Source organism: Chenopodium quinoa, unplaced genomic scaffold (assembly GCF_001683475.1).
Source record: "Chenopodium quinoa cultivar QQ74 unplaced genomic scaffold, ASM168347v1, whole genome shotgun sequence".
NCBI classification, from domain to species: domain Eukaryota; kingdom Viridiplantae; phylum Streptophyta; class Magnoliopsida; order Caryophyllales; family Amaranthaceae; genus Chenopodium; species Chenopodium quinoa.
The window spans coordinates 4,575,171-4,594,588 of record NW_018743850.1 but is presented as its reverse complement, the minus strand read 5'-3'; the positions used below and the strand labels follow the sequence as shown (position 1 = coordinate 4,594,588).

Genomic DNA, 19,418 nt, shown 5'->3' with positions numbered 1-19,418 from the left:
ATTTTTTTTTATAAAAAACAAACATATACTTTATACTACGTACAAAGTAATATATTAAAATAACGTACTATCATTCTAAATCGTTTTTTTTTTTCTTTGAAAGTTTTATTGCTGCAACTAGGATTGACACTTAGTTTTTAGTATATATTTGTTGATTTATTTATAATAATAACACTACTACTCAATAACTATATACATTTTAAAACTTGATTATTAAATCTAACAAATAAATAAATAATCAATTAAATTTGTTTAAAACATTGTGCCGATCAAAGTATGCCAACAAAATAGGGACGGATGGGGTATATAAGTACACTGCACGGGTAGAAATTAAGATAAATTTTTATTCTTAAATAAAAACCCATATTCACTAAATTTCGTTTATATTTGTTTAAATGTTTAATGATCAATAACTACTCCATCCGTCCCACATTATAGTTCCCGTTTTCCTATTTTGGAGATCCAAAATGTTGTTCCTATTTCTATTTTTGGATAGTATGTAAAGACTATTATACCCTCATTTTTTTAACTTTATTAATTGAACTTTCTAATTTATCCTTAAATTATCCACTTGTCTTGTACTTTTTTCCACTTTATCTCTCTAACTTTTGTCTATAATTGTACTTTTCACTTTTTTCCCCTTAATCCACTTGTCTTGTATTTTTTTTGTCTAACTTTTGTCCCTTTTAATGTACTTCATCCACTTTCTACTCCCATTTCTTAAATACTGTGAAAAAACACAAACTGGAACTATATATTGGGATGGAGAGAGTATATACTAAAGGCAAAACTAATGCAAGTCATCCGCTGGTTAAAAAATTTCCCGCCAATTCCCCCCCCCCCCCAAATCTTAATGAAAATTAATTTATTTCCTACAATATTTAACTTCAAATTTATACGAAGTATATATTCTGTATGCATTTAATGAAAATATTTTAACAAATCTTTCACATATTTTATATTAGGTATTTTTTTTTTATATAAAAAACAAACATATACTTTATACTTCGTACAAAGTAATATATCAAAATAACGTACTATCATTCTAAATCGTATCTTTGAAATTTTTTTTCTACAATTAGGATTGAGACTTAGCTTTTATTATATATTAGTCAATTAATTTATAATAATACCACTACTACTCAATAACTAACTAACTAACTAACTAACTAACTATATATATATATATATATATATATATATATATATATATATGTATGTATATGTATATGTATATATATGTGTATATATATACATATATAAATATATATATATATATATATAAATATATATATATATGAGACCACATTCCTTATGTGAGACCCCTATTACATCAAATGACCACGATTAACTCTTGGTCAAACAAAAATCCTGCGTTTTTTCTCTCTCCTCCTTCCTCTTTCACGCGGTATTTTCTCTCTCCTCACTCAATTTCTCTGTTTTCTACTCTCTTTCTCTTTGCTATTCTATTTTATTTTTCATCACTACTTCTTCAATCTTCATCAATTCTTCGTCAAGGTGAGTTTATTATTGTTTAAATTTTTGTGTTTTTCAATTAATTTTAGGTCACATTCAGTTACATTCACCGTTGATTTTCGTTTGATTTTCGCTGATTTCAGCTCACATTGTTTATCAATTTGTGTTGATTATGTTTTAATTTGTTTTTTTCATTGATTTTAGTTTATTTTCGTTTTTTGAGTAGTTATCAAGTTGATTTTAGTTTTATTTTGCCTTATTTTCGTTATTGTCCAGTTTTTTTGTTTTTTTTTGGAAACCTAGAAATCACTGATAATTTGTGCTATTATAATGTTGATTTTAGCTTGATTTTAGGTATATTAATTATTTTGTCTATTTTAATTTGATTTTTCGGTTTATTTTAGTTCTCAATTATGTTTTATTTTCTGGTTTTATCTTATTTTTTGTTTGATTTTAGCTTTATTTGAGTAATTATTAGTTGATTTTAGTTTCAATTTTGCTTCATTTGAGTAATTATCTTACCATTTCTTTGGTTTTTTTGGAAACCTAGAAGTAATTGCTATGGATTCTGCAAATGCAAATGTTCTTCAAGAAAATACAATGTATGTGTTTCTGCTCATTTTATTTTTTAATTTTATATTTACTTGCTCATTTTATGTTTGTTGCTCAATAAAATACTTTGTGTTTAGCTTTATTTGAGTAATTTCACATACTTTTTGGTACCGAAAGTATAATATTCAGTTTTGTTGGCTATGATAACTTGGCTAGACAGTAGGAATGAAATGAGTGTTTGGTTTTACTCACTGCTGTTATAAGGTTTGCATTTGTTAATATTGGGTTCCCATTAGTACATGATTCCGACACCAAGCAATTAGATGAGGCTAATGAATTGCAATTGATACTAATTAGATGAGGTTAAGATAATAAGTTCGCTGCCAAATTTCTATTCCTACCTATGTGATTGCTACTTTGCTAAGATTGAAAGGGATGTGTAAGTCTAGTGTAGAGATATTGCAATGTTGTATAGCTATGCAACATTGCCACACAATGAATATTATATTGCTTATTTGGAGGGGGGAAAAACACATATTTAGTGATAGAGTTCTTTTGACATGGTAATTGCATAAATATTTCCTAGCAAAATTTCATACAAATCCATTACCATTCCACTATATAGGACCGTTTACCAAACATGGTTTAAGTAATTTTCTTAAGTAATAGAAATAGGTTGTGGTGTAAGGTTGGAGGGTGGGAGGAGGGGGATTTAAGTTCACATCTTAGTATCATACTTTTGTTTATTTGCCTCATTGGATATCCATGGGATCACTTCCATCACGATCAACAAATAGATGACTGGATGTGAATTTCTGTCTAATATTGGAGTGGGGCTATGGGGGTGGGATGGATGCTCAGGTAGAGACAGGTGGTCTAGAGATGTTCTGGTTCTCGTCAAGTAATTGGCTGAAGCAGCCTGGTTCATTTCCATTTACAAGGTGTGTTCACACTTGTTGTAGCAGCTCTGTGGAGCAGTGGCTGATAATAAGCTTAAGGGGAAAAGCAAAATTTATTGTAAACTGCTAACCATCTAACATTACTTTTTGATTTTCATAAGAATTAAGGGTCACTATGATCTGCAAAGCATCTGCGACTATTTTAAAGGACGATGTAGTATTATTGCATATTACTCGGTATGAATTGTAGGCTGATGTTTAGAGATATTTTGAAATAAAAAAAACCACAAAATTTTATGTAGTTGCTTCTCATAAATTCATATAATCTGGCATTCATTGGACTGAGATTCATATTTCATCTCTTACTGAATTCAATGAGCAATTAATGTACTCCTTCCTTAGTGCTCTTTGGAATTTGTGGGTTCACTTTATGCTGAAATGAAGCATAGGTTGTTTGTTATCATTTATGCTCATGCATGAGCAGCAAATTACTCTGCTTGAATTATTAAGCACAACCCACTTTACAGAAATTTGGTTTACTGATTGTTATTTTTGGATTAGATTTTAAGTGAATGCAGACACAGTAATTTTTCTCTACAAATAATTATTCTTTTATTTTTTTATTTTTTATTTTGTGTGAGCAGGACATCTGTAGAAACATATTATGCTGCTAATGGTGGTGGTGACCAACATGCAGCAAGGGTTGCTATTGATTCCACCAATGCAAAAGATTCTTCGGTTGCTATTGATTCTACCAATGCTAAAGATTCTACGGCTGTACCTTTGGAAAGGAAAATGTACCTGTTTTCTTATTTGCTCATTTTATGTTTTCTTGGTCAGTATAATAGTTATGGTTTGGATAAAAATTACTCATTTTATGTTTTGTTGCTCATTTATGAAATATCAGGTTTTTTGATTTTGTATAGCATATTTGATGAAATGTATGTTTTGTTTGTAGTTGTAGTCATTTGTTTAATTAGCACTAACTATTTCCTCATTTGCTAAATCAGCAAAAAATTGATTGCTCATTTCCTAAATGATCAAAGAAATGTTTGCTTATTTTACAAATGAGTAATTAATTATTTGCTCATTTGACAAATGAGCAAACTAATGTTTGCTCATTTCAAAAAAGAGCTAAGACATGCTTGCTGATTTAAGAATGATTAAAGAAATGTTTGCTCATTTGACAAATGAGCAACTAATTAAATATTTGCTCATTTGCTAAATGAGCAAAAAATTGATTGCTCATTTCCCAAATGATCAAAGATATGTTTGCTTATTTTACAAATGAGTAACTAATTATTTGCTCATGTGACAAATGAGAAAACTAGTGTTTGCTTCTTTCAAAAATGAGCAAACTAGTGTTTGCTCATTTCACAAATGAGCAACTAACTATTTGCTCATTTGACAAATGAGCATCTAAGTTTTTGCTCATTTGTTAAATTAACTACTAAGTATTTGCCCATTTGACAAATGAGCAACTAATTATTTGCTCATTTGCTAAATGAGCAAAATATTAATTGCTCATTTTAATTGTTCATTAGATAATTTATCGGCCTATGCTTCTCTATCATAACATACTCCAGACCCTCCACTAAAGTATCCTCTTCACTACACCTCCAAAAAAAATCTATGTGATATTTTACTTTTTTTTTTTTATGATTTTGTATGAGCAGGAACTCTATTGAAAAGGAGTGTGCTGCCAGTGTTGGTTCATTAGGGGCTGTAGTGGCTGTAGAGTCTGAGAAGCTCAGTGCATCTATAAAATCAGAAAACAAGCAGAAGAGATTAAAATCAGTCGCTACTAAGGGTAAAGTAAAAGAGGTTGAAAAAGGAGTGAAAGAAAAACAGAATGTGAAGTTCGAGGATCCTGAAGGTGAAGATAGAGGATTGAATTTAGGGGATGTTGTTGATGAAGTGCAAGAATCGAAGTCTGTTATTTATGGGACGTTCCGTAATAGGATGTTGCCTTCATCTGTTGTTAATGTTGTTAAGAAGCTTTCGGAAGATCAGTTGATTGCTATTAGAGCTATAGGATTTAGGTCCTTGGAGTTTTTGAAAGTGTCCCAACTACCTTTGTAGTTGGGTTTTTGGTTGGTCAAGCACTTTGATGCTCAGAGTTGTTCCTTGAATATTCCTAATTCCGAGCCTTTCAAAATTACTGAATAACATGTACATGAGGTCCTAAGGTTGCTAGCCGAAGGCATGAAGATGGATGCAAATGTTTTTTCCAAGGATAATAAAGTCATTACCCAATGGAAAAAACAGTTCAAAAAGAACTCATTATCTGTCAACATTATTGGGGAGCTTTCGATGTATTTGAAGGACCATAAATCAGCTGGGCCAATGTTCAAACGCAATTTTGTAGTTCTTTGTGTTTCCACTTTAATGTCAGGTAGTCTTTTCATTTTCATATTGCTCATTTTACTTTCATTTTTATCATTTTAATTTCATTTACTTTCATTTTGCTCATTTTAATTTAATTTTGTTATTTTATGTTAGGAGGACAAATCAAGAATGTTAATCATGACATTCTCAGATATTTGACTAATGTTGATAAAATCAAGGATTTAAATTGGTCGAAGTTTATCCTTGATTCTCTTGTGAAGGTGAAGATGAAATGGGATGAGCTTCCTACTCGATACTTTCCAGGATCTTTATCATTTCTTTTGGTAATTTTTATGTGTTGCATCTTATTGTTTGAAAAAGAGCAGGATCCCCTGCAATTTTGCACCCCCATTCCTCCCTTAAACAAGAACACACACACACACATACACACATACATACACACACACACACACAAACACATATATACACATACACATACACACACGCACACAAAACCTGTAATAGAATTTGAAATCAGATTCTGAAATTAGATTCAGAAATCAGACTTTGAAATCAGTTTCCAAAATCAAAATTTGAAATCAAAATTGATATCAGCTACTGAATTGAAATATGACCAAGGAGAAGGGGGGGGGGGGGGCAGGTTTGTGTAGGCAGGTGGCAGTAGGGGGTAGGGTTGGTATTTTCTAAGATTTTTTTTTTATTTTTTATGTATTAATTGTTATTTATTTGTTTAATTTTAATGTACTAATTTTTCTTATCTTACTTGTTTGTAGCTTGTATATGTTGATCAGTTTCTCATTGAGGATGTTAGAGCCAAACGAGAAACTCCAGTTCTCAAAGGTTGGACAACCAATATGTTGTCCAGTCGTGAGAAATTGGAAATTTATAAGGGGAGGCTTGGACTTGTTGATAAAAATCTGAAGGTTGTTGGTCCTTCTGGCAGCAAACAACCAAAACTGGTTTTCACTTTCAAATAATTAATATTAATTATTTAGGACATCTACTTAGATTTTCTGTGCCTTTGGCATTGCTTCTAGAATAGAATTGGTACAAATCTTGCCTTTGCTTGTAGAATAGAATAGGTACAAATATTGCTCATTTGTTAAATGAGCAAATAATTTATTGCTCATCTCACAAATGAACAAATAATGCATTTGTCTATATTTGTTTGAGGTATTTGGTATCAACATGTTCTTACTTTCTTTTTCTTTTTCTTTTTCTTTTTTTGTGTTTTGTTTTTAGGAAACATCGGTTCTAGTTGGTCCACAAAGTGAACAAAATGAACAAGATCCAAAGAAGGTAGTTAAATCAATTTTGAAATGAGTTTTTTTATATCAGAATTTGAAATCAGAACTGAAATCAGATTCTGAAATCAAATTGTGAAATTAAGGAAATGAGCAATAACTTTTCTATTCAATGATCATTTGTCAAATAAGCAATTAATTTTTTGCTCATTTGTTAAATGAGCATAAACTTTACTATTGATTTGTGTAATTAAATTTAATTTTCTCATTTTATATGACTTTGATTATTTGATATTCACTTTTCTTATTTCTTATTTGGTCTTTTGATTTATATTTATGTTTTGTTTTTTTTTTCCTAGAAATGCCTTATGGATCTTGCAACAGGTTACGACTAACCTGGTGTTGGGATACATGGACTTTAATGAAAAGCATGAACAAGCTGTCAAGTATTTTCCTCACAATGAGAAAATACGGAAGCTGAAGGAAGATGCCATGGGTATTTGTGACGAGCAAAGATTGAGTTCCCAAGCTACGCCGGAAAATCATAGCCTTTCTTTTAGCCAAGACGATGACTATTGGCAAGATCCGGCTGTCATTGAAGCTTGGGATAGATTTTCCAAGATTTCAACTAATGAGAAGAATGCTGAATCCTCAGTCTTTGTTAGGGCTGATTGTCCAACCATAACAGAATCCATTGATGTTACAAAGATTGTTGCTGAAAGTGTTCAGATAGCAAATAGTTTTCCTGAAAATGAAGGTATTACTATTGTAGTTGAAACTGAAAAGCTAAAGGAGGTTTAAGTATTCCATTTATACCTAGCGTTTATTTGAACTATTTGCTCGTTTTACAAATGAGCAACGAACTATTTGCTCATTTGACAAATGAGTAAAGAAGTATTTGCTCACTTGTCAAGTGAGCAAATAATTGATTGATCATTTCACAAATGAGCAAAGAAATGCTTGTTGATTTAATGAATGATTAAAGAAATGTTTGCTCATTTGACAAATAAGCAACTAACTATTTGCTCATTTGACAAATGAATAACTAAGTTTTTGCTCATTTGTTAAGTTAGCAACTAAGTATTTGCTCATTTGACAAATGAGCAACTAACTATTTGCTCATTTTCTAATTGAGCAAAAAATTGATAGCTCATTTTCCAAATGGTCAAAGGAATGTTTGCTTATTTTACAAATGAGTAACTAATTATTTGCTTATTTGACAAATGAGCAAACTAATAGTTGCTCATTTCACAAATGAGCAAAGAAATGCTTGTTGATTTAATGTATGATTAAAGAAATGTTTGATCATTTGACAAATGATCAACTAACTATTTGCTTATTTGACAAATAATTGAAATCTCATTTGACAAATAATTGATTCTGTTAAGAAATATAAAATCAAAAAAATTTCAACAAAATTAAAAACACAAAATTTCTATATGTTCGATAAATAATGAGGGGACGTGCTAAAAATATTAAATCTTATATGTATATAAAAGTATCATTACACTTTTTTTGGACAATTTCTAATATCATGATGACTCAATTCACCACAACCTCTGCATAATCTCTTCTTTTTCTGGTTTTGTTCTACAGCCTTTTCTTTTTCTCCCTTCAGCCTTTTTGCACTTCTACCTCTTGTTTCAACATTTGACACATTAATCTCAGCCCCTTTCTTTTTTGAAGTCTCTTCATTTGATACATGAACTCCAGTCCCTTTATTCTTTGAAATTTTTTTAGGTTTGACAATTATTTCAGTTGACACACTAGCTCCAATCAATAGCTCAATGTCTTGTTCTTTGTTTTTTGCACTTCCAGCTATTGTTTCATTATTTCTTGCAATCCTCTTAGCTTCCAAATCCTTTCTTAATCCTTGAAGATTTATCACAAGGTCTTGAATATCTTCATCACTGCCTTCTGCCAAACTTACACAAGTGTGTATCTCTGACCATAAATCATTTAACAATTTTTTTTCTTGTCAATTATATTAGCACATTGCTCCAACAGATTTCCTCCTAAGTCAAAAATTGGTTTCTTCAGTGCCAAAGTAGTCCATCTGTGTAACATATACTGCTCAAGAATAGTTTCAAACCTTTCTGCTTTCCAAACCCAAATCATATGTCTACATGAAATTCCTTGCCTATAAAACAACTTGCAAGAACATGTGGTGTCATAGTTAGTTGAATTAAACACAACATCAAATGTTCTAGTCCGATTTCCTTCACTTAATTTTGCAACTTCCAATCCATTTACTTTCTTCAATTCATCAACACCACAAGAAAAACATGCAATTTCAACTTCATATTGAAATTCATAAAAGACAGTGTTAGTATATAAATGTGAGGCATGCTTTTCTATCCCTAGTGGTGTTTTGCACTCAGGATATTTGTGCTTTGAATCATTATCATTCTGACCTTGAGTGTGTCTCTGGGCATCAATTGCAGCTTCATATCTCAAGTAAAACTCAACAAGTGACACATGAGGATTGATAAAGGAGCTAAAAAATGTTGTTTTCACTTTCGGATCTTGATGTTGTACGCATTATTCCTCCAAGGAACACATCTCTGAAATATGCCGGAATCCACTTGTCCCTTATCTTGTACATATAACCTAACCACTCATGTTGTTCCAAGTGGTATTCAACCATCACCTTGTTCCACCTTTCTTTAAACTCAGCGGGTTCAATTTCAAGATGCCAAACACAGGCACATAATTTTTTTAGGAAACCAGTTTCTTCCTGCATGATTGTTTTCTCCACCTTATCTGGTAACTTCTTCATTATGTGCCACATACAGAACCGATGCTTAGTCTTCTAAAACACACTACTAACAACAATTTTCATTGCTGGATCCTGATCCGTGTTCAGATAATTAGGTTCATTCCCACCCATTGCCCTGAGAAATGATTAGAACAACCACTCAAATGACATAAGATCTTCCTTTGCTATGAAACCAACAGCAAAAGTAATGCAGCTCTTATGATGGTCAACCCCTATAGATGGAGTAAACTCCATGTTGTACCTGTTTACACATACAGATTAAATTTTAAATGAGAAAATAATTCAATGTTCATTTAACAAATGAGCAAATAATTGATTGCTCATTTGTCAAATGAGCAAATAATTCAATGCCCATTTGTGAAATAAGCAAACAATTTTTTGCTCTTTTGTCAAATGAGCAAATAATTGAATGCTTATTTGTCAAATGAGCAAATAACTCAATACTCATTTGTGTAATAAGCAAACAATTCTTTGCTCATTTGTCAAATGAGCAAATAATTTAATGCTCATTTGTCAAATGAACATGCAATTCAATGCCCACATACATACTCTTATCAAAATATTAGACTTAGGGGGATATTCACTTTTCACATTGAAGTAAGCAAACAACTATACTAAGTTCATTTAAAACAAAGTCATTAAGTTAAGCCATAGTTATAAAATAGAAATGAATTGTGATTATTATGAATTACCTATTGGTTTGGTATGTGGTATCAAAGGATACCATATCACCAAATAGAGCATAACTCTTTTTACAAAGGAGGTCTGCCCACAATTCTCTACAAAAGCAATAATCTTCATCCATCTCAAAATCAAAGAAAAAAGCGCTCCACATTAGCTTTTTGTTGGTAAAGTTATCCACGAACATTTGAGCATCACTTCCTTGAATGTATGCTTTTAAATCTCTATGAAATAATTTGAAATCTTGCTTAGATGCACCAATGTTATCATATCCTCCAACAATTTCCTTCATCATTCGAAAAGTTGTAACGGGATCAATATTCACCTATTTAAAGAACAAAACAGTTTGTCAAATGAGCAAATAATTCAATGCTCATTTTTAAAATGAGCAAACAATTGAATGCTCATTTAATTATTTGCTTGCTCATTTGAACAATTTAATGCTCATTTTTCAAATGAGCAAACAATTCAAAGCTCATTTTTCAAATGAGCAAATAATTATTTGCTCATTTGTCAAATTAGAAAACAACTTTTATTAGAACATATAGAGAATTCATGAAACATAAGAGACTTTGAAAGTGTTACCTTAGAATTATTCACAATTATTTTTTTTTGTGCAATATGTTCATTTTCCTTCCTTCTTTTTGGAAGAGATTGCAACTACCTGTATAAAGTGCATGAGTATGTCCCTCTTGAAATTGTGTCGCTATGAATTTGTTATCACCACAATTCTTTAAGACAATATGTGCCTTGCACCCAACACGATAACGAGTCTCTTCCTTTTGATTGAAGCTTTTTCTTCATTGCTTTCTCCTTCCTTGTTATTTAAAATTTTTTCAACAGTAGCCTTTCTTTTCTTTTTGTATCCTTCCTTATTACATAAGATATACTGTGATATCAATTCTTTGCTTCTTCTTTGTCTTTTAGTTGTAGACTTCTTCGTGTTGAATCCAGCAGCAAATGCGTAACTTTTATAAAATTCAAGGCCCTCTTCAAGATTATTAAACTTCATCCCTATAGCTGGTTTCAATTCATTGGGGCATATTGGAAGTCATTCTTTTGTTCCTCCAGGAGTGAGCAAAGATGCTACTTTAGGAGAAACTACTATTGTAGGAGTAGTTGCACATTTGTGATGGTACTAGCTAGAATGACTCTCAAGTTGTTCGTTGTTCCTCATCATTTCTGTCATTAAACATAATAGAAATAACAAGTCATTAACAATTCCACAAAATAGTAACAAGTGAATATGCACCCCCTTAAACACACACTCTCAATAATTAGAACTGAAATCAGATTCTTAATAAGAACGTACATGGGCAGAAGCAAATACACTCACTTACACATACACTCTTACACTCACACACACACACACACAATAATTTCGGAATCTAAAATTAGAAGTGAAATCAGATTCTTAAATAAGAATGTACGCGGCCAGAAGCAAACACACACACTAACACATACACTCTTACACTCACTCACTCACTCACTCTCTCTCTCTCTCTCACACACACACACACAATAATTTCAGAATCTAAAATTAGAACTGAAATCAGTTTCTGAAATCAGAACTGCAAGCAGAAAGATGAGGGGGTAGGGGGGATAGGTTTGTGCAGGGAAGTGAAGAAGGGAGTGTGGTTGGTGTGCAGGAAACAGACCAAGAAGAAGGGGGTAGGGCTTGTGCACAAGCAAGCAGACCAAAGAACTCATAATATGTTTGCTCATTTTGAATATATTTGCTCATTTTAATTATTTTTGCTCATATTGTGTATACTGAGAACTTATAGATCCTTGAATTACTTGTGAATCTCATTAATATTTGCTCATTTTAATTCTATTTTGCTCAATAAGTTTAATATGACATCATTACAATCACTATCAAGTTTAATCTGCTATTATTAAAATCTCTATCAAATTAATCAAACCTAAATAATGGATTCAATTCAAAAAATTTCAAAGAAGTAAATTCAATCAAATCAATAGTTGATACAATTAAACATGCAATTTAATGATTAATGCAATTCAAAAATTAACATGTAATTCGATAATTTTAATGAAAATTCTAAATCAAAAGTAAATTCGAAAATCATTAGAATATGAAATTGAAAATTCTAAATCAAAAGTAAATTCGAAAATCATTAGAATATGAAATTCAATAATTTCACCAAAAATTCAAGAGTAAATTCGAAAATTATCAGAACAATAAATTCAATTACTAAGATTAACATGCAATTCAATAAGATTAGATGACTGACATCATTAAATTTTAACGAAAATAATCCAAAATCGAAAATAATCAGAACAGAACAATTGGAAATTTTAACCAAAATAATTCAAAACTTAGAGAATGAACAAACCTCAATAATTGATGGAAATTGTGTACTTGTGAACAAGCTAAGATGAGGAGAGAGAAATTGTCAAGGTGAGTTATTAATTAGACGCCATTGATGAAGCTCCGTGGTGGAGAGAAGTCAGTTAACTGTGGTGGAGAGAGAAGACAATTAGGCGTGGTTTTTAGGAGGTTTATGTTATTAATCTCAGCTGTTGGATTTAATACAATTTAATAGCCGAGATTTGTTATCACATATGGGATGAATTCTCACATATAATGTGATTCTCACCGAATCCTGACCCTTTATATATATATAAACTAACAAGAACCGTTGGATCTAACTCAGATGCGGGTTCGATGAGTGGCCCAGATTATTTCAAAAACTAAATTATGCGGGTTCCCTTTCTTCTACCTCTGTCACGCCATTTTCTCTCTCCTAAAGTAGTTTCTTTCTCCTTGCAACTTTTCGCCGAAATCTGCCATTGTTACTCTACTATTCCACTCAAAATTGCAGAAATTATCTGTTTATTGTTAAATTTCTTCGAAGACTATTTGTTTTGAAATAAATTGGTCATAGAAGTTTGAAAATTAGGTATATTTAAAAGTTTTATAATGCAAAATTTATAAAATTTGTGATAATTTTTGTAGTTTATTGTGCTTGAACAGGTATAATTTTTCAATAATAGCTGTAATTTGCAGTTTTTTTTGCTTCAATTTTGGATTTCGGCACGATTTAATTAGAGATTCGAAAACTATTTTTAAATTTGGTGATTCACTGAAAATTTCGTCCGCGACACTCAATTCTCACCCAATCTGCAAATTCGTGCTTAAAATCAGGTATAAGTTTTTAACGATTGAATCTATATAAATTTTTGAATGTTTTTAGCTTATGATTTTGTTGAAATTTGGAGCTCGATTCTAAACACTAAGTGAATTACTATGTACTGAAGCTGAACCTATTATTATATCAATCTCAAAAGTAGATTGAAACCAAGTAAAAGTATACTAATTGTATGTAAAAGTAAATTGAAAATCTAAAACTATGATTTATATGAGAAATCAGAGAAATGAAGATTGTGTTTGCTCTTATTAAAGAAGAAAAGTGAAACTTTAATTTTGGTTAAGTACTCTGTAGCGCTGTTATTTTGTCTAATTAAGCTTTCTAATTGAATTTGGTGTTGTGTGTGATTGAATTAATTTATCTGATTAGAAACAAATTCTCAATAAATTAATTTTTAGGGTTTGTTTTATACGACCATCAAATTACATGCCTATTATGAGGGAGTATTTGTGAGATTTTCATGCCTGAATTTGTCTATTTTTTTACTTTACATTGAATTAATTTTGATTATTCAATTATTGTTGTTGATATCTTTATGCACACTAATTGTTTGACAAAAGGCCTCAATGAATCCTATTAATTTAATCAATTTCAAAAATAGATATATATGGTCCTTTTATGGATGTGGCAGGTGCAATTTTGTTTCTTGTGGTGACAGGAAATTATATAGGGATGAGTGGTTTGAGGTTAATAACAAAATGATCAATGTCCTCTTCACACTTATGTATCTCTATCTATGTCTTTACATTTTGCTTTATTTTCCAATCAGGTAAGAGCAAATATTTTCCCTCTGTGAGCTTGTTTTAATTTAAGCTATTTACTTCTTTCTTCACGGACAATGTTCTTGTGAGTCAATGAAAGTATATATCTTATAAAAGTAAATTAACCCTCTCTTAAAGTAAGCATATGCTAGCCTAACTTGGGTGTGAGTCGATTTTCAGAATTAATTACAGAAGCTCCCAACTCTTCTTTTCTGGATTGCCTAAGCTGGATGGTAGAGAGACTATCAGGGGATGAGATTTCAGTGTTTGCAAACTTATGTTGGTCCTCTTGGACTAGCAGGAATAACGTCATTCATGAGCCGTCAACACACAATCCTATAATGCTAGCTACAGGTTTCACCAGGTAAGTCTATGACTATAATTCATATGCTGCTAGTCTTTATCAAGGTGAAAAGAAGTGATGCATAGTCTGCTTCTGCCTAGGTAGGTAAAACCTCCTATTAATTTGATTAAAAATAATGTGGATGCTGCAATCATGAATGGGAAGGAAGTGGGTCTTGGGGTGGTTGTCCGGGACTCAAATGGCAAGGTTTTGAACACTTCAGTAAGGAGAAGAATTGGCGGGTGGGAACCAAGTGTTGCTGAGGCTGCTGCTTTGTGTTATGGGGTTGAGATGTCCTGGAGTTTTGGCTATAGCAGGGTGTGGATGGAGAATGATGCTCTCACAATTGTTGAGAAAATTAAGGGGAAAATGTCAGGACTTAGCTATTTGTTTCTCTTCACTTGTCGTGTTGTTGATTCGATGTCTTTGTTTGATGATGTTCGGTGTATACATGTTAAGAGAGTGGGTAATACTTTAGCACACTTAGTTGCTAGATCTTCCCAATAATTGAATTGGGGCGTTTTCTATTTATAATAATTGAGTTGTTCAATCCTAATCAAAGCAATCAAGCGTTATATGCTCGACAGCTTGAATATAAGTTGTACTCAGCTTTATTGAACTAATAATGTCTCCTATGAATATTATTTTATCAATTTCAAAAGTAGATAAAAACCAAACAAAACATTCTTAAGTAAATCAAAAAATTGAACCTATGATTTATAATATGATCAATCAAAAAATGTAGCTTGTGTTTGCTCTTATCAGATTAGAAAGTTGATTGGGATGATTTACTGCCTCGTGTATGGTATAGTTTAAACTCTAGCTGCATTCTATTATTTGATAATCTTATTCTCTTAAAGTATATACAAATTTTATAAAAGTAACCTAATTGGATTCAAAAGTAAAAGCTCAATCAAATGCTAAATATACAATCTCGAGTTTGTGCTAATTGGTGCTAAAGGATTTTTGGTGTGAAAGTTGAGGATGTAATCAATAGGGCTATGATTCTGCTGCTTTCTAAGTACTGTTTACCCTAGAATCAATTGCTATGGCCTGATCGATGTGATCATACAACACCAAAGCTTCCTCATATTTACCCTGCTTATACTAGTCATTTCCCAAGGATTTTAACTCCTCAGGATCCATTTACTCAGTGAACTCTGAAGCTGCGTTTCATCTGTACTGTTTCTCCGTAGTATATTTCCCATAGTAACATTATTAATTTCCAAAGTCTTATTGACAATGGTGTTACTGTTAGGAGTAACACACTTCTGTTTCAGGCTATTGATTTGAGCCAACTGCAATATGTTCCCTGAAGGAGCTCGTGGAGTTCCAGCCTCGCTTTGATCACCTGACGACTGTCGTTCCTGAATTTTGTTAGTTGAAGAAGAGGAAGAAGACGTGGTGGAAATTCTTGCAGCATCAGAAAGTCTTCTACTTTGATTATGTGAAATCGAACCCCTCGGACTTGCCACATTAGACTTTACAATTGGAGTAACAGATTTTTCTGTAACTTTTTCAGGTTTGCATTTAGCAGCACCAACAGCAACAGCAGCAGAAGCCTCAACTGGCTTGCCCTGATCTTTTTTCTCAGTCACATTCTTACTGTTCGTAGTCGAAGGCAGAGAACAGACCGAGGACTTCCTAGAGCAAAGACTATGACGTTGAAATAAGCCGCCTATGAAGAATGGGCTGTCAATATATGGAGTTTAAGTATGATGTTGTGTTTGTTGTGCATTTGAATCATAGGTTTCCATTAAACCTTTTGTCCTCAAGACTAGCAATTGTCTAATTTCATAGAGCGATCATAATCCTAAGTGATCTCTAAAGTAAATAAAAAAGAATATAAAGTGAATAAAAAATACTTAAAGTAAACCTATTAGCTCAAGTGGTAGAGCACTATGCAAATGCATAGAGGTGTAGGTTCGATTCCTACATAGGTTATCTCTACAAAAATATAAACCACACTAGAGTAACTCAAAATTTCTCAAAAGTAAATCAAAATAACTAAAAAGTAAATCACATAAGCTCTAAAGTATACGGACAACAAATTAACTTGAAATGATTAATAACTATAGAAACTTTGTTATAGCACAAAAACTCTAAGTCATTGACTTTCTTACAAGATGAGTTAAGTTACAAGAAACAAATATATTGAATTCAATGTAGAGGTTTTCAAATTAAAAGTAAATAAAACTATATCGAAAGTAAACAAAAAAAGAAGAAATCTAATAAAACATATAAATAACTAAATTAAACTTTAATACATAGTACAAAGTTGAATCTTTAGATTACACAAATGAAACTACGTGGAACATGAACCCACATCTTTTGTAAATAAAACAATACCAAAAGTAAATAAAAAAAATTAAAGAGTATATATATTAAATCATAGAAAGTGGTAATGAGCATTGAACCTGAGTCATTAACTTTGATAAAAACCTACGTGGGATTCGAATCCACATCTTTTGTGCAATTGCACAATGCTCTACCTTTTGAGCTAGTAGGCTAACGTATAGTAATAAAAAATTGCTCAAAAGTAAATAAAAAATATTCAAAAGTAAATCAAAAAATCGATGCCCCATTTTATAATTGTGAGGGTCCAGGGAGAAGTCTTTGTATGTAGTACAATGTACACATTACAGTGAAGAAATGCTAGCCTCTCTGCACTTGTTTCTAGCATTGACTACCCTGTACCACATCACCAGTCTAGCTCTGTCATCCACCCAAACAACAACAACCAACACACAGCACCACACCCTTTGCCCCGTGCTCCTTGACCACATATAGCCACACCATTAACACAGTACCCAAGGCTACAAAGAAAACCCGTGACATCCTCACGGCTTTTACCCACACATCAACTCCCCACGCACTCACTACCATGAACACCATGCACACAATTATATACCAAACCAAGTCACTACCATCAACTCAAAAGTAAATAAGACAAACTCTAAAGTAAATAGAATTTCACTAACATCAAGGCAATTCTTCAAGCTATCAAAATTTAGCAGATCATCCAATTTTAAGAGAATGACACCACTTCGATAAAATGAGGCATAAGCTAGGTAGCTGGCCAAACTCTACTCAACATTAGCAATTTGTAAACTTCCGAGCAACAACTTATATAATCACCTCATTCAAGACCCTTAGTCTTATAAAAGCTCTTTGCACGATTCCGACTGATGAATCCTTGAATATTAGTCCATAAGCTCTAGTCTTGCCTTCCCAAACACTGCAACACTGATAAAATGAAAAAATGCCGCTGCCAATGGATATTTAATCAGTAAGGATGTATATTATCTTTGATTTATCTATTGCCTATGCTTAGGTGTAGAAAACAGAAATATGGCCTAAAGTATCATGTCAAAGCTCCTCTCCAGACTTAGTCCTATATTGCAGCCTCTTAATATTCTATAGAAGTAATACAAATGGACTCTCCAATACAATACCATACACAACTCCAACTTCACTCCTATACACTCATAGAGAATGCAACGCCAACAAATCACACCCCCCAAATATAAGTATAATGTAAGGGAAAGTGAAGGTTCTGAAATTTAAAGTAAATAAAACTACCATAAAACTCTAAATCGAGAAACACAAAATAAAATCAAAATTATATACAATAAATTCAATCGAAACCTGGTTAAAGAAACCAACAATACAATTGAAATTAAACTCTCCAATCAATCGTGACAAAACTAAAACAAATCGCAATAAAATCACAACAATAATAGATAAAATTGCACATTACTCAAACATAAAACAGCAAAAACCCTAAATTTCACAATCGAAATCGCATAAGTTTGATTAAAAGTCAAATTAAATAGAAGACTACAACAAAAATCGAAATCAAATTAACTTACTTGCTCATAAATAGTCGACAACGAAGATCCAAGAACAAATAATGAACGAACTTGATATGCGAAAAGCGGGGAAAATTTGTGAAGAAGAGAGAGAAAGTGTGAAGAAGAGAGAGACTCTAACGAAAATGCCTAAGCTAAGTCAAATGAAAATGACCTGGTTCATTTTTGTTGGTTCGGGCTCACAACAAAAAAAATCGCAGGAGGAGAGTTCGCAAGATTAGAAGAGAGAGAAAGTGTGAAAAAAAAGCGGCGACGAAAATTCCTGAAAGTCATTCAAAGCACCAAATTACAATTTTGCCCTTAATGAAGCGGGTGAAGTATAGACCGTCAGATCTAACGCGATGGATGGCTCGGATTAGTTCGCAGTTCGTATTATTCGAGCTACTTCGCACGGGATTCTATATATAGGATTGTGATCCAATGAGGAGAATCTTAAAATGAGAGAAAGATGAGAAGGAATTTCAACCATGCAAATCATTTACTCCAACGGACTAAACAGGCCCAACAATTTCTAAACACCGGCCAAAAAGTAAAGTCCAACTTTCCTATTCTCTACTCCGTAATTTGCTATCTTCTTCCATGGAAACAACTCCATGACTTTCTTTCTCACTCCTCAAATCTCCTACTTCTTTCAAAGAATTATATTAATTTCGTGATTTATCAAGAACCCTAATTTTATAGTTGATAAATTTTACTCGTGGTTCCAATTCTAATCTGGAGAAAGTTCTAATTGGGAGAAATTCTCGAATCAATGTCGTCAATGACGCCACATCAAAAAGGTATTACTCCAATACTGTTTTTTTAGTAGTTGGTTGGTTTTCCCAGATAATTTGTAACCTAAATACGAATTACAATGTTAATTTTTGATTTACTAACATCAAATTTGGTAATTGATTATCTACCTAGGTCAATTTTTCCTGTTGAAGTAATTGTAAAATTGTTGAGTAGAAAATCATAAATTACTGCAATAGAAATTTTTATTGGGTTTGTTTTGTTGGTAATGATCCATGACTTTGTTTAATACGTTGGTTTTTTGCTGTGGAATTTGATGGATATATGTAATGTGATCTATTCATGCTGCTAAAAATTTGCATATCCAGTTCTAAAAAAAATGCACATTTAGGTAAAATATATGCATATTAAGTTTAGAAAATATGCACAATGAATTGAGTTTTAATTTATTCGATGCAATTTGAATATTTGTAGCATTAAGAAAACATAGGATGTAGGGTAGAGTAAGAGGATCAAAATTATGCACATATATAGAGGATCAAAATTATGCACATATA

The 19,418-nt window shown here is 32.0% G+C and overlaps 1 long non-coding RNA gene across 1 annotated transcript; it reads right to left on the bottom strand.

Moving 5' to 3' along the window:
• Positions 1-16,818: 16,818 nt before the first annotated feature.
• Positions 16,819-18,345, bottom strand: LOC110686032. Its single transcript, XR_002504141.1, has 2 exons — positions 18,130-18,345; positions 16,819-17,525 (listed from the first exon to the last, which is right to left on the bottom strand). It is a non-coding gene; the product is annotated as an uncharacterized LOC110686032 (long non-coding RNA).
• Positions 18,346-19,418: the final 1,073 nt, after the last annotated feature.